General features: G+C 37.8%; 1 long non-coding RNA gene across 2 annotated transcripts in view; it reads right to left on the minus strand.

The window, feature by feature from the left end:
- Nucleotides 1-8,222, minus strand: part of LOC139436305 (uncharacterized) — a 43,409-nt gene extending 35,187 nt beyond the window's left edge. Inside the window, exon 1 of one of the 2 annotated variants that reach the window (XR_011645528.1) lies at nucleotides 8,085-8,216. This is a non-coding gene — a long non-coding RNA (uncharacterized lncRNA). Of the gene's footprint in view, nucleotides 1-8,084 lie in introns of both variants that reach the window. The other variant, XR_011645529.1, reaches the window with a different exon arrangement.
- Between the last annotated feature and the right edge of the window lie 46 nt (nucleotides 8,223-8,268).

Here is an 8,268-nt window from a genome sequence, read left to right on the forward strand (position 1 = left end):
CAAGAAAACTTTGTTATTTTAATAGAGAGAAAACCAAATTTTAGTTTTTCATCAGAATACTATTTGATACTAAGGCTCTTAAAATTTTCATAGATAGACCCATTAAATTTTACTTAAATTTGACCACAAGAAATAAAAATTCCTGCGAACCTTCTACAGTTTTTTATGTCTGTTTTAGGTTTTGTCCTACATTTCCTCTTTTTTATTTTGTAGTAACCAGCCTTTTTATTTTAGGTCAAAGTTAACTCTCTTTTCCTCAATAAAAATACATCCTGTATACCTTACATACTTAAATTACCAAAATGATTTTGGAAACTTTTTCAAATTGACATCTTACAATTACTGTCAAAATAAAACGTGTCAGAATAATGACTTAATTTGGCTTAGTGCAAACTTATAAATAGATACTTTTTTGGTACATAACATAGATAACTCAGAAGTCATTGTTTTCTTTTAAATTAACAAATTAAATTGTATATAAATAAAGGATTTACAACTTAAAATTTTCAGCTATGAGTCAAAGAAACAGACTCAGAAATATAGAAAGACAAAACACAGAGATACAAAATGCACTATTTTATGTGAAAGGGCCAACTTTCTGTCCTTGCCTCATTTAATATTTTTTATTTTAAATATTTAGTAGATATAATACTAGCTTATTTGATTAGTAAACCTGTCATATTAAGGAAGAACATTTCTAAAAAACTTTTTTTTTCCTTAAAAGCAATCTCATTTTTAAATATAGACAGCTAAATATAGAACAGCTATTGTCCTTTATATTTTTTTCCCTTGGAGGTTCCTTTCTATTTCTATAAATTGCTGTTAAAAGTGGTAATTAGGGACTCTTTTTTAATTTATCTCACCCTTTTGTAGTTGCTATAATTGTAAAACTATGATTTGTCTTTTTTTAAAAATTTTTATACTCATTCAGAGTTCTTTTAAAATGTTCAGTCAATTTAAAAAGTTTTATGTAAAGGAGTGCCTTCCCTCTTATGTTTACGTTTTTGTTTTTAATTAACTTTTTAAGATTAGGCTTAAGTCCATTGACAAATAATGAGGACAGTGTCCCTTTAAATGTGTCAGCAAAAGATGAAAGACCTGAATGAACACCGAAAGTCTGAGACAACTGTTTTTACTAAATCTCAGGCTGATTTATTTTTTTGTTTGTTTGTTTACAAGTTTGAATTATTGACTGACTTTTTTTTTCGAACAAAAGCCTTTGGTATGGCATTTGTATTAGTCAGGGTTCTCTAGGGAAAGAGAATCAACAAGAAATATCTGTCCATAGGAAGAGATTTTATCAGAGTCTCTCATGTGACCATGGAGATGCACAAGTCCAGGGTCAGCAGGCAGGCGGCAACCAGGGGCTCCAATGTAAGTCCACCGAAGATTCTTGATGAGTTTTGGGAGACCTTGGCTGTCCAAAGATGAGCTGGAATCATTTCCCCTTTTAAGGCATTCGATTGATGAATAAAGTGTCACTCATTGCTGATGGCAATCTCCCTGACTGATGTAATTATAACCAGTTATCTATGATTTACCACTGCAGTAAAGTCAATGGTGACTAAAGTCCATAAATGCCCTTGTATTACAGTTAGCCCACTGTTTGCTTGCCCAAACAACTGGGCACAATTACCTGGTCAAGCTGACACATTAGCCTAACCATCACAGCACTGAAAAAAATTCTTAGCAATTTGGCAGGACTTGTTGGTAGTCATCCCTACCTATGACATTCGTAGTGTTCCTTTATATCAGGGGTTCTTAAACTTTTTTGTTCCACGGACCACTTTGCCAGTGAGGTGAAAACCATGGACCACTTACTAAGTCCATACTATACTGTGTATTATTTAATAAATGTATCACACCCACACCAACATGTCCCCATAAGAATTTTTTTTTTAATTTAAATTCAAGCTCATGGAGCCCTTGTTAAGAATCCCTGCTTTATATTTTCCAGCTTTTCCCATTTAGTTACCTTGATCTATCTATATATTTTTGTTGGTATGTTTTACTTGGACCTAAGGCCTTATATATAAATTGAAAAAGGTCAGGCAATCCTGGATTATAAATTCCACTTAGAATTTTAAATTTATCATTTTTTAAAATCCATTTTAGGATTTGGACATTTCTTTACAATAGTCCGGAAATTTGCTCTTGATCAGGGTGCCTATATTAGTCAGCCAAAGGGGTGCTGATGCAAAGTACCAGAAATCTGTTGGCTTTTCTAAAGTGTATTTATTTGGGATAAAAGCTTACAGTTACAAAACAACCCTAAAGACTCCAACTGAAGGTTGCTTTCTCACCAAAGTCAGCACCCATGCATTGAAAAGCAAGATGGCGGGCAACCTCTGCCTAGTCTTTCCTTCCTTCTTCCTCTTAAGGCTCCGTGAGCCCAGTTTCCTCTGATCTCAGCTGTAGCCTGGCATAGGGCTCATCTCTCAGGGCTGCCTGTATCAGTCTGGCATAGGGCTTCTTTCTTTCCAGGCTTTCTCGGCTGCTTAGCTGCAAACTATCAGGTCAATGGCTCATCTCTCCCTGGGCTTTAGCTGTTTGAGCTTTCTCCTTTATGTCACATGACAAAGTTTTTCTTCTGGCGTCTATGGAGCTCTCTCTTTTCCCGTGTCTTCTTCTGTGAGTGTCCATTTACATAGGCCCACCAAGGGGGTGGGGATTTAACCTGAGTCGCCTTACTGACATTGTCAAATCAAATGCCCTAAATTGATTTTATCAAGTGTAGCAGTTTGATATAATAGATAAATTCCAAAAATAGATATTGGATTATTTTTGTATCTGGTGTATTACTGGGCATGATCGAGTTATGATTAGGGCTTTGATTGGGCCACATCCTGAGGGCATTAAGTGCCCACCCCTTGGTGGGTGGGGACTCACAGATAAAAGGCTTGGCAAAGGACAGAGTTGGAGCTTTTGATGCTAGGGCTTTTAATGTTGGAGTTTTGATTTTGGAGTTTGATGCTCAAGACTTAAACTGGAGCCCTGGGAAATCACCACACAGAGGAAAGAGAAGCCAGAGTAAAGCAAGTCCCAGGAACAGAGGAACCCAGGAAGCCTGAACCCTCGCAGACGTCAGCAGCCATCTTGCTCCAAATAGCCTTTGGTGAGGGAAGTATCTTGTGCTTTATGGCCTGGTATCTGTAAGCTCCTACCCCAAATAAATACCCTTTATAAAACCCAACCAATTTCTGGTATTTTGCATCAGCACCCCTTTGGCTGACTAATACATCAAGTAAACTTAAAACCTTTGAATTTAACACAATCAAAGGGTATCACACCCAAAGGAACAGACCGGTTTACAAATGTAATCTTTCTCTATTTTTGGGATTCAAAAATAATATCTAACTGCCACCGTGCCATTCCAGCAGTTTTAGAAGTTTAGTTTTTTTAGGGTATTTGCCAAATTTTAGTAGTAAGGCTAAGAAGGATATAAGGAAAGAATATATAGAGGAGCAAAAGGATTAGGAGAAGGAGAAAGGACAGCATCATTTAGTCCAGGCCTTTACCATTAGGGGCTTATCCCACCTAGATTTTTAAAAAACTTTTAAGCTCTCTGTAAGGAGTTTTTTAGAGAAGGAATTTTGGAGTCAGATAATCTTTAGGCTGATTTGGCCTCTTAATTAAAGAAATGTATTCCATTGTTTCTGGGGGATCTTTAATAGGTTTGGAATTTCCTAGTTTATGGTTTTTAGTTTAGCTTTAGTTCAAGGAGTATAGGTGATAAAGGCAGTTTTTTAGTTTATTAGGTTTGTCTTGAAAAAGACCTAAGAGGGGAGCCTCAGAGCCCTTAAAAAAGGCAACTCCAGGAGGCTAGGATAGAAAGAAGGAGGACAGGAAGAAGAGAAGGAACAGAGGGAGCCTCAGAAAATTCAGAGGTTTCAGACAGTTTTTCAAGTTTAGTTATGCATTTAGACAAGTTTTTGTTTTGTTAATTTGGTATTAGTTTCTTGGAGAGTTTTTTGTATTTGGCAGTCTTCAAGTACCAATTACAAAAAGATATCCAATTTAGGTTGTTTGATCTTATAGCCCCTATTCTCTAATTGTGCATGCAAATATATTTATTAAAAGAGCTTTATTACAGCCATTGTAATTTGTCTTTAGTATGCCAGATTCAGTGAGACAAGGATTTTTATCAGACAGGAACATAATTTTTGTGCATGAAACCAACTGGTGTGCTAGATGATGGTGTACCATTAGAGTTTTTTGAATAATTAGAACCTATTGTTTCTGATTGAAAGCAATCTTAAGCCCTACAAACCTGACAGGATTTCTTTTAGGGTTGGGTTAATGAGATGTTTTACAGTATGCTGTACTTGGGATACTTTAACCTGGTGGACAGCCCATGCTTTTAGTTGTCTGACCTGCAACCAGGTGTCCCTAGATGCATGAAAATTGTCTTGAGGGTGGTAGGCAACCTATAATAAATTTTGCCCATCTGTGACCACTTAACTGATTATGTGATTGCTCTCAGTCAGGACAAAGGTCAATTAAAATATTAGGTAGGGTGGTTTATGGAAAAAATATAGGTGGTTTATGGGGAAAAATACACCTAATGAAAACTATGGACTATAGTTAGTAGTAATATTTTGATGTTTTTTCATCAATTGTAACAAATGTTCCAAGGTGTTGCTGGTGAGGTGCAGGGTTGTATGGGAACCCCGAATGTTATGCAAGCTTGTTTTGTAAACTCACAGCTTCTAAAAAAAATGTTTTTTAAACATGCAGACTAAAAAAAAAAAAACAGAAAATGTTAGGGAGGCATCCCTCCATATAATAACAGAGAAAGAGAGAAAAAAGAGATTCCAAATATGTGGGTACTCACCAAACAGGAGAAATTTCTGTAAACCCAAAGGACTACTGTCACCAGTCCAAACCAAAAGAACAAAGTTCAAAATAAAATCAGAACAAAGTTCAAATGCCCCTAACCAGAAGATACCCAAACAAAGGCCAGAACCTCACCCAAAGGAAGGAAGGTTTGGAACTGAGAAGACTCACCAAAAGAAGCCTGGGGTCACTGGGAAGACAACACAGCACAAGGGGCTCTAGCAGGTACCAAGCTCGAATTCAATGGCAGTTTGAAGTGGCAATCACTTCAGATCCCACTTCTGACACCATATATTAATATCAACCAAGAAACAATAAAATGAGTCGTAAACCAATAAAGGGATCTTAGAATGCTTTCATTTCAATCACCCCTCTCATGTTATAGTACCTTTTAAAAACAATTTTATTGAACATATTCACATACCATATAAGCTGTATTAGTCAGGGTTCTCTAGGGAAACAGAATCAACAGGAGATATCTGTAAATAGTATGAGATTTTATAAGAGTCTCTCATGTGACCACGGGGGTGTACAAGTCCAGGTTCTGCAGGCAGGCTGCAAACCAGGGACTCCAATGAAAGTCTAATGAAGGTCCTTGATGGGTTCTGGGAGATGTTGGCCGTCCAAAGACAAACTGGGAAATTCTCCCTGAATGCTGAAAGCACTTCCTCTTTTAAGGTATTCAACTGTTGGGATACAGCGTCACTCATTGCTGAAGGCAATCTCCCTGGTCGATGCAGATGTAATACGTCATCTATGCAGCAAACTCACCCATGACTGAAGCCTATAAATGTCTTTATATTACAATTAGCCCAGTGCTTGCCTGACCAAACAGCTGGGTATAATTACCTTGCTGAGTTGACACATTAGCCTAACCATCACACAATCCATTTAAAGTTGTATCTTTTTTTTTAAACAAACAGAATCTTATGTACTTTTAATCTAGTATTTTTAGTTTTATCTGATTCACTCAGGTAAACATTATTAATTATAGTTATTAATATACTGTTTTACACAGTCATTATGCATTTGGATTTACCCACTTTTTTTTGCTGGTGATTCCTTTTTGCATCTCATTCCTTCCATCTGTGATCATTTTCCTTCACCCACTGAGAAACAGCAAACTGAGTTATAAAGCAATAAAAGCATTTATTTGGGTCTCAGAATTGCAATCCAGATTCAGGTAGCAACCTAAATGTGTCCCAAGTTGGCGCTACCAGGCAAGGATTTTTAGTAGGAAAAAGAGGAAGCAAAAAGGGAAAAGTTGGTTAGGGCAAAGGTCTTGGAAATAGGTCTTGCTTTTTTTCAGAAAGGGAATGGTTTTGTTAGCTGTTTAGTTTTGCTTATAACAATTACCAGATTTTATGGATGGCAAAAGGGTCTTCTTGTATGCACAGCTTTTTTACTCCATTTTAAGTCACTAAGCCTAAATTACTTCATTATGTTTTGTTTTCTTTCACACCTTCTTGAAGTAATTCCTTCAGAATTTCTTCAGTGAGAGTCTATTAATGGTAACACTCAGATTTTGCTATCTAAAGGTCTCTTTTGCCTTCATTCTTGAATAAGAGTTTAGTTGGGCATACAATTCTAAGTTGACAGCTGTTTTTTTTTTTCTCAGTATTTTGAAGAGAAGGCCTTCTGACTTCTATTGTTGCTAATGATAATTCTGCTCTTGGTCCAGTTTCTAACTGTCATTCTTTTGTAGAGAATCTGTCTTTTTTTGACAGCTTTCTTGGTTTTCTTTGTCTTAGTCTTCCAGAAATTAACTATGATGCTTATATTTACAATTATTTTTATTTTGTTTTTTGCTTGGAATTTATTGTGACTTTTAAATCCATATAATCATATTTTTCATAAACTCTGGCAAATTTTCAGCCAGATGAGGGGAGAAGAGGTGGGTTGCAGCTACACGATGGAGAAAGGAATGGAAGCAAGGTCACGTGGGGCTATCTTGAATCTCTCTGCTGTGAGCTGTTACAGTCCCATCTACAGGCTACTTCAGAAGCAAACACGACATTGTGGGAGCCATGCAGGGAAGCAGAAATGAGAATTATGGGAATAAGTCTCCTTGTATTCCCAGGATGAAGTTAAGGCTGAAAAGAGAAATACCTTAATTCCAAAAATGTTTTACCATACAGTCAAGGATAATAGATCCCTTTCCTCCAGAAAGATTTAATCGGAAAGATCAGGCTGGATGCCTCAACCTCGTGCTCCTTAAGACTCTATTCTTTCCAAATATAGCACAATACATGTAATTTTCATGACCCGTTTTCTTGTTTGTATGCTAAAATGTGAGCTAGATTGTTAGCACCAGACTTACCTGAATTGTATCCCCAGCACCCAGCCTAATGGCTAGTGTATAGTAGAAGCTCAACAAATAAGTATTACATAAGCAAATGAATAATTTCAAGGTAGATGTTTGATTATCTACTTGGTACCAAGACTGTATTTCATGCTATAGAAAAGTGGTTTCCGAGATTTTTGGATTTCACTAACTAGTAAATCAAAAAAGAAAACTGACAGGGATTTTATATGGAATTTTAAAAAATCATCATCCATACGCATCATTTCATAAATTAAAATGTATTTTAACACCACTAAACTAGGAAGCACATAATGGGATACCATTTGCTTTTATGAACTCCCTACATTGTTCGTATTTTTCTCGTTTCCTAGTTGATTGGCTTAAAAAATCATTATTGATTATCTCCTACTCACAGAAGGGCTTTTCTAACCCATTGGTACAGAAGACAAAGTCTAAAGATTTCTCTAGCTCAATAAGCTTTACAATACAGCAGGGGAGAAAAAAGAGACACATGACGGCCAGCAAAGTGTTAAATTGTGTGGCGCTGATTCCCTGTCCCTTCTGAGAAGAATGGAAAGATAGGAGAACCTAGAGGCTCTGGGGAATGGACCGTGGTCTGGGGTGGAGTTCCGTGCACTCCACTCCGTGGAGTTCCGGATGTGTTCAGACACATTGCCAGGCTAAATTCGCACAATTATCCACATTTTGTTACTCGTATTTTATAAGTGTAGAAAGAGGCTCCGAAAGCTTCAGCAATTTACCTAAGAAGACACAGTCCTAATAATTCTTCGAGTGGACTGCCTGACTAGAAGATCAGGAAACAGGAAACGTGAGCCGAGAAGGAATGTCCCACCGGGCCTACTGTCACATCTCCGTTGGTAAGTTTAGTCAAATATGGACAAAGTTTTCCCACCACCCTCTTCCGCCCAAAGTCCTGAGGTACCTGTATAAAGCTGGAAGAGTAGGGCGACTGAGAGCAAGGGAAGGGGTGTGGCCTGGTCCCAGGTATTTGCAGAGGCGCCGTGGGGGCCCCTGGGCCCCCTCTCCTCCGGACCTTCCCCCCCGGGGCCCGCCCCCCTCCGGACCTTCCCCCCCGGGGCCCGCCCCCCTCCCCCCCGGGCCGCGGC

Source organism: Dasypus novemcinctus, chromosome 13 (assembly GCF_030445035.2).
Source record: "Dasypus novemcinctus isolate mDasNov1 chromosome 13, mDasNov1.1.hap2, whole genome shotgun sequence".
Classification (NCBI taxonomy): domain Eukaryota; kingdom Metazoa; phylum Chordata; class Mammalia; order Cingulata; family Dasypodidae; genus Dasypus; species Dasypus novemcinctus.